Raw genomic sequence first — 8,806 nt, forward strand, 5'->3', positions numbered from 1 at the left:
GTCCAGGTGCCGGTTTCTTGTTCTGGACCTGCAACAGATCCGTGTGTAGCTGATTGTGAGGGCGATGCAGGTTTACTAAATGATAGCCTTGAAGGTTTGGACTGGCCCGATTTTTTTTCATTTGATGCAGAAGGTCGACTTTGCCCTTCTCAGGAGGCTCATGTGAACAGACTAAATGATAGCCTTGAAGGTTTGGACTGGCCCGATTTTTTTTCATTTGATGCAGAAGGTCGACTTTGCTCTTCTCAGGAGGCTCATGTGAACAGAGAAAATTTGGGTGTGGCTTGTCCACGTTCCGCGACTCACTTAAATGTAGAGAATCAGATAAACCCTGGTTCGAATCCAGATTCAATGCCGATTCAGCCAACAAGTGCTGATTTTTCTTTCCCTGAAGTTCCAATTGAAGAAGATGACAGTCTAGCACAAGCACAACTTCCTGTGAACTCTGGTGTCCCCTTGGATGGTTCACAGGCAAGATTTATAGACAACGACCTGAGCCAATCTGATCTAGAAAATGCCATGAGTTTATTTGATGACGACGATGGTTACTTATTCGATGGACTATTCTACTTTTAGTGTCTTGGACCTTATCACATATGTTTCTTGAGAACAATTGTTTGTTGTATTTCTGAAGTATTTTTCTGTAACATCTATCTTTGTAGAGTTGGATATGTAAAAATGTGTGTGATTGTTGTTCAGTTGTATGTTCTTTGTACCATTCTTCTTCTGATTGTCCAAGTGAAGTTATATATATACAGATGATTGTTTAACAGATTAGGTGATGAAGTTGATAGAAAGTTAATGCAGAAGGTCGACTTTGCCCTTCTCAGGAGGCTCATATGAACAGAGAAAATTTGGGTGTGGTTTGTCCACGTTCTGCGACTCACTTAAATGTTGAGAATCAGATAAACCCTGGTTCGAATCCAGATTCAATACCGATTCAGCCAGCAAGTGCCGATTTTTCTTTCCCTGAATTTCCAATTGAAGAAATGGTCTTGAGGATATATCTCATATCATTTTGGAAATGTTTATTAACCAAGGTCTTTTTTATGTATTGTCTGAATTCTTAATTGTGATTCAGTGAACATAGATTCTTAACAGATAATCAAAAGGTATCGAGAGAGGGAGACGAAATTTGCCATTTGTTCTCTTAGGTGTTCACTAATTCCATCAAGTGATATCACAGCTTTGGTTTAGCTGAGTTTAAAGAGACGGGATATTTCTCATCAGATTGTATGATGACTTCCGCGATTGATTCCGATAAATTTGATGGAAAGAATGATTTTGGGTTGTGGAGGTCGAATATGAGGGCAATACTAGTGCTTCAGGGAATTGATGGGGCTCTTGACGGTGAAGCTAGCCGTCCGGTAATACTATGTGAGAAAGAGAAGAAAGACATCTTGGAAAAGGTTCATAGTGCTTTGATTCTCATTCTAGGAGTATGGAGGGAGTATCCAAAGAAACCTTAGCCGCATAATTTTGGATCAAACTGGAGACCTTGGCCAGCCAATTGTATTGTAACCCGAGAAGATATTATCTAGTAAGTTTAGTTTCTATAGGACTATGACGATGATTCTAACAAGTTTCATTAATTTCTTGACTTCTTTACCTCAAACATGTGAGCATTTTTTAACACTCTAATTATGTAAGGAAGAAATAGCTTATCCATGGATTTCCGTATAACAATATATTTTGCTCAAACCCCTTGAACCAACTAAATGGCCCAATGTGGATTTCGTTGTAGCAATATCCCCATGACTGTAAGGGTGTTGTTGCAATCAATTATTGGAGGAGCATATGTTCAATATATGTTGAGAAAACAATGTACCACTCCAAGAATTACCACCAGTGTTCATAAGGAAATATATGGAAGGACATCCAAAATCAATCCATAGTATGCCCTCACCATATATTTTTCACCACTCATTGAGTTCTATTCTATTTCTGTATTGATTTCACTTTGGATACGTTACAAAAGTTGTTCAATGATTCATATTGTTTTTAATCAAAGGTAACGCGTGATCCGGAAATTCAAAAACTATAACTTTTGGGGGAAACGAGAGGGAATAATGGGTTGCTAGAACCACAAGGATAAAGAGACCATCGTCGGCCATACGTGTCACAAAATAGCATAAATGGACTAGATTATGACCATTTAAAAATGTACACATGATGATGCTTGCATTGAAATAATTGTGCAGTAGATTCATTATTCACTATTGTAGAAAGAAAAGATAGTGACTTGATTCAACAAATCAACCAATTGCTCCCTAATAAGAAACAACTCAAATGCTCAACGTGACTCCCTCAGCTACTTGTTGATCCGTTGAGATAAATTTGGTGTGTAGGCGACCGGCGCTGAATAACTCATGAACGAAATGGTAGTCGATGTCGATGTGTTTGGCTCTTTTATGGGATATAGGATTTTGAATTATGAAGAGAGCACTTTTGTTGTCACATAGAAGCGTGGGTGGTCTCGGTGGAAGAGCATGGAGTTCTCGTAGGAGATGTGTGATCCACATAATCTCGGCAGGCGTATTTTGCCATGGCTCGGTATTCCGACTCGCAACTTGATCTTGATACGGTTGGTTGTTTCTTAGCACTCCACGAGACAAGGTTTCCACCTAAGTAAATGCAATAGTCGTAGGTAGATCTTTGAGTGTCAATGCATCTTGTCTAATCCGCATCAGAGAAACCTAGTAACACAGGATTAGAACGACGATTAAATGTGAGCCCATAAGAGATTGTGCCTTTGACGTATCGAAGGGTCCTTTTTACAAGTTGAAAGTGAGTGGTTGTGGGTTTTTGAAGGTATTGGCTAGCTTGGTTAACGGCGTATGAAATATCCGGTCGGGTAATGGTTAGGTATTGAAGAGCACTAACTAACGAACGATAGAGGGTAGGATCATGAAACGGTGAACCGGTGGAGTTGAAAATGTCTTTGGGTGTGAGAGGAGTGGAGACAGGTTTTGAGTCCAATAGGCTGGCTTTGGTTAAGATATCAAAAGCATATTTGGATTGAGTTAAGAACAAACTGGTTTTGATATGGGAGGCCTCTAGACCGATAAAAAAACTGAGAGGACCAAGATCTTTAATTTGGAACTCCTTGTGAAAGTTCTTGGCAAAAGTGTTGATGAAATTTTCATTGTTACCGGTGACGATAATGTCATCAACATAAACAAGGAGATAAACAAGGGTGCCTTTGTGATGGTAAACAAACAAAGAGGGATCGGCCCTTCTACATTTAAAACCGAGAGTGATGAGAAAAGCACTTAGGCGATGAAACCAAGCCCGTGGAGCTTGTTTTAGACCGTAGATGGCACGATTTAGTTTGCACACATGGGATGGATGAGTGGTACTTATAAAACCGGGAGGTTGTTCCATAAAAACGGTTTCATTGAGATGACCATTTAAAAAGGCATTGTTTACATCAAGTTGCCTTAGATTCCATTTTTTAGAAGTAGCAAGACTTAGGACCACTCGGATTGTTGAGGATTTGACTACCGGGCTGAATGTGTGTGAGAAATCGATACCCGCTACTTGAGTGAATCCTTGTGCCACGAGACGAGCCTTGTACCGGTCAACGGAACCATCGGATTTGTATTTGACATGATAAATCCACTTTGAACTGATAACACTCGTGTTTGGTGGACGAGGAACAAGGCTCCATGTATTGTTTTTATGCAACGCATTTAATTCTTCATGCATCGCATGAGTCCATTTAGGATCTTTGAGTGCGGTTTTGATGCCTTTGGGTGGATGAGGTGTATGAAGAGATTGTTGAAGTTTGTTTGTGGAAAGGTGAGAAAGATTGGCATAATGCTTGGGTTTAAGAATGCCATTTTTAGATCGAGTTGTCATAGGATGCTGATTTGAGGGCTGAGGTGGAGGAGGGATAGAAGTCGAGTGGTGTGTGGTGGTTGATGTAGGACAGTGAGGAGAAGGAGGAGAAGGACTGGAATTTGGGCTTGGTGGTGGACTGTGATGGTCCGAAGAGCTGGACAGGTTTGGGCTCGATGGTGGATTGGAGGTATGTGGGACTGAGTTTGGGCTAGAGAAGGGAGTGGACTGATCAGCGGGTGTTTCGGAGGTAGTGAGTGGAATGGGGTGGACGGGTAATGGGTTGGGGATGGTTTGGTTAATGGGTTGGGCTATTTGAGGAATGAAGGTAGGACAGTGGGTGCACGTTGGGTGTGAGGGAGATGTAGGAGTATTAGTTTATGATGTAGTTGATGAGGTGATGGGTGGTGTAGGTAAAGTGTCATAAAATTGGTCATGGAAAGGGTGTTTGTGTCGGATAAGGAATTATTTTCTTTGAAGGGAAGAATGTCTTCATCAAATTTTGCATGGCGAGTTGTGTAGATGCGCCCATTGGTTGGATCTAGACACCTAAAACCTTTGTATTTAGGACTATATCCAAGAAAAATGCAAGGCGTACTACGAGGGAGGATTTTATTTTTGTTGTAGTCCCGAAGATATGGGAAGACTCGACATCCAAAAATTCTTAGGTTTGAGTAAATTGGTGGTTGATGAAATAAAATTTCATACGATGATTTGTTGTCAAGAGTGATAGTGGGAAGGCGGTTTATGATGTAGGTAGCGGAAGTTAAGGCATCGACCCATAATTTTGGTGGGGCATTGGCGCTAAACATCATGGCCAAACCGGTTTCGGTTAGGTGCCGATGTTTACGCTCAGCTCTACCATTTTATTGTGGTGTGTAAGGGCAAGATAAACGGTGATGTATTCCATGTTGTAAAAAACTTTGTTGCACCCGTTGGTTTGTGAACTCGGTGCCACCATCGCTTTGGAAAATTTTAACGTTGCACGAAAATTGATTTTGTACAAAATTTAGAAAAGCGATTAGGATATTATAATAATCCGATTTGGCTTTTAAAGGGTAGAACCAAGTAAAACGGGAACAGTAATCGATAAATATTGCATAATATAAGTAACCATCCTTTGACATGACAGGTGCGGGTCCCCAAAGGTCACAATGGATAAGGTCTAAGACATGTTGGGCACATTTTGTGTTTTCGTTAAAAGGTAAATGCTTAGCTTTAGACATTTCACAAGAAGTGCATATGAAGTAACAAAAACATGACCTCATTTATTCAAATTTGAAATAGTATCGAAATACACATGTCCTAAACGACTATACCATTTATTATTAAATGAGACACGAAGATGTGAAGCGGAAAGAGCGGCAAGCGGCAACGAGCGACTTGTGACCTTGGGTTAGAACGTAGAAGCCATTTTCACAAATGCCTCTAGCTAGAACTTGACTCGTTTTTCGGTCCTGGATATGAAAATAATCGTTAGAAAATAATACATGAACGGGTGAGTCATTTGTAAGTCTGCTATTTGAAAGTAGATTTTTGGTGAGATTGGAAACAACAATAACATTTTGTAAAGTGATATCATTGTTTAAGTTTGAGTTACCGAAATGTGTAACGGGTAATGATTGACCATTACTAAACGTTACACATAAGTTACCGGATTGTTATTGAGAATTATTTAAACCGTCTACATGACGAATCATGTGGGTCGTGGCACCTGAGTCGGCGGTCCAATCCGGGATGTCCAAGCCAATGGTGCATTGAGCATGGAAGGCGTGGGCTAGATTGGCATCTAGAGGAAGTTGTTTTTGAGCAAAAGAAAGAAGATTTGGACATGTGGTAGCACAATGCCCTTCTTTTTTGCATAATTGGCAAAGAGGAGGCCTTTTATTGTAGCTTCTGCCTCGGCCTTGAGATGAAGAAGATCTGCCACGTCCGCAAGAGGAGCTGGTGAAACGTCCGCGAGTGGGCTGATGGGCATAGAAAGCCACCTCAGGAGGAGTGTTTCCATGATGTTTTTGGAAAAATATCTCCTGATTTTCAGCATTTGCGAGAAGGTCACGGAAGGTTGGGACTGGATGGATAGTCCTTTGAGAGGTAGAAAACTTCTCATAGGAAGCGCCAAGACCACATAAGAACCAGTGATGTTTATCCTCGTCGCTTACGGGGTGCCCGATAGCGGCGAGTTGATCCGCAATGGCTTTAAATTTTCGGACAAATTCGGATACGGTTGAGGTTCTTTTTTGAAGGTTTCGGAGAGCATCTTTGAGATTGTGAATACGCTCAATGGAACAGTGACTGTACGCATTGGATAGGGCTTTCCGGACGGAGTGAGCCGTGGTTTGTCCAATGGTTTCGAACATTGATTCTTCAGTGAGTGTTGAGTTTATCAACAACAAAACCTTCTGATCAGCTGCTTTCCAGGTGGTGTATTCAGGGTTGACAGATGTTTTTTCATCCTTTGTTATGGTTTCGGCGGGAATGGATAGAGTGCCATCGACATGACTGGGGAGATCGAGGCAGGTGAGCATAGGAACGATCTGTTTTTCCCAGGTTAGGTAATTTTGAGAGGTGAGTTTTATGTTCACAAGGTGTGTCATAGAGTGAAGGGGAATGGCAGACAAATCTGCAACCATGATGAGTAATAGGACAGAAAAAAAAAAAAAAAGAACACAGGCTGATACCATGAGATAATTGTTAGACTCAATTGATTTGGGTAACTTACAATAGGAGTATAAATACTACAACAATGGTTAATGTCAATGAGAGAGTCTTTCTCTCTCTAATTACAGAATTGTACAGGATTGACTGAGCTAAGATGGAGGAGAGACTAATGATCTTGATTTATGCTAACACAGGCCAACAAGTGGATTGAATCTTTTCTAGTCTAGAGACTGGCGGATTGCCTTCGAAACAACCTTGGACGTATGGTCTCCACTATAAACGCTCAAGCGAGATTGGATACTCTTGATTCACATACAGAAGATCATAGCCAAGCTGTAGTGATTGTAAGGGTGGACAGAGTCCACCCCGGCTCTCCCCGGAAGCACCTTCGGGAAAGAAGACCCCCACGCACCATACGTGGACACGAGCATGAGAATTTTCCAGAAGAAATCATCGGATTTGCCCAATGAGCTATGACAGAGCGGGAGGAGATGTGGTGAAAATGGGTGCGGAGATTGCGAGAACACCTGCCCTCCCACTCGATAAATACTCGCTGGAATTTCACGAGGTCTTCTCCCCGTAACCTCTCTATCCCTCTTAAGGGCATTCACATCTCTTCCACCATTTTTTGCACTATATTACACTAAAAATAATTATATTTTCTCTCTTCTTTTCAATTAAATAATATTTTTATACTTTTGTCATTAATTTTTCTCTCTCATTCATTTACAACAACTTTTTAATATATCAAAAAGTTATAGATGGTGAACAGGTATCCCTCAAATATACAATAGAGAATGAACATTAACATTTTCTCTCCCTTTTACTCACAACCATTTACAACCACTTTTATATATAAAAAACCTCACTCACAATATATGGTGAAAGGGATGTGAATGCTGCTTTATATTCAGATTCAGGTTGTCTATAGATGACCAAGAAATTGTACATTGTTTGCTAGAAGGCCATGTAAAAAGTTTGAGCCAAGGAAAATTTTCTAAACGACAACAAACGTATAGTATTTAGGGTGAGTCTTAGGAAAAAAGAAAAGGAGAATCATATAATTGGTTCACAAGAGTTGATTGGTTCTATGGAGGGTTGTGGTTATCAAAACTTCAAAAAAGCTGATGATTCAAACAATTGATGGTTATCATCATTACTATTCATATAGGTGTCTATTTGAAGGACATAATGGTTCAAATGATAGTTATCTTACTTACCCACAAACCATTGTAGCGTACGGTTCTTCCAAAGGTTATGACTAGTCACAAATACCGAGCCGAACAAGAACCATTTGATGCACATGAAAAAATTTCTTGAAAACTCGTAAACTCTATTGATGTGTGTAAAATGCAACATATAAATCACATCAATTAAGGCATAAAACTAACCCTTTTTAAGTACTAATGTTGGAAAAAGAGTGTTTTTGTCTTCCTTTTGTATTTTCAGGATGAAATGAGCTCAAAATCACAAAAGAAGCAAAAAAGACAACTAATTCTACCATAAATACAAGAAAAGGAACAAAAGTAGACTGCCCGGACCCTCAACAGCACCTCCCAAAGCAAAGGAGAAGAAACAAAGTCTGAACACGCCCCGTGTCCAGCGAACACGGGGGCGTGCCCAGGAAGCAGCAGAAAAGACAAACCAGTAGAAGCTTCCATTGCCCACCACGGGGCCGTGTCCAGCGGGCACGGGGGCGTGGTGAAAGTACAGCAGGCGCATTAATTGTAATTCGCAATTACAATTAATGAAGAGAGAGAATGTCAGACGGGCACGGGGCCGTGTCCAGCCATCTGTTCAGCCTATAAATAGAGGAGCTTGGCTTCATTTTCTCTCATCCCTTGGCACACCACCTCTCTCACACTTCATCCACCACCCACCACCACCATAACACCATCATCCACCACCATCATCCATTGTCCATCGTAGAGTGTGTGAGTCGTCTCGGGATCCAAGATTGATAGTAAGAGTTCTTGACAATCAAGGCCATGTTTGCCTAAGTCTCTTACATCACTTGGTGAAGACAAGTGTTTAGTATAATACTTTTTATTTTTAATCTTTTGCACTTTTTATTTGGTTTTGTATTAATGACTTTAATAACTAGTTACTTATGTTGAAGGTGATCTTTCCTTGTCGTTTGTCCGTGGTGTCTTGGCATTATTTTACTGTCTATATAAAATAAAAGATTTTCACCATTCATATCTCCATGGTCTATATGGAGGTATGTTGGCTACCTGGTCGGGGGTTAAGGGAACGGTTTGGTAAGGGTCTTGCCCTTGTTCAGCGTTTAGAGGTCCTGCTTGGG

Source organism: Helianthus annuus, chromosome 8 (genome assembly GCF_002127325.2).
Source record: "Helianthus annuus cultivar XRQ/B chromosome 8, HanXRQr2.0-SUNRISE, whole genome shotgun sequence".
Classification (NCBI taxonomy): domain Eukaryota; kingdom Viridiplantae; phylum Streptophyta; class Magnoliopsida; order Asterales; family Asteraceae; genus Helianthus; species Helianthus annuus.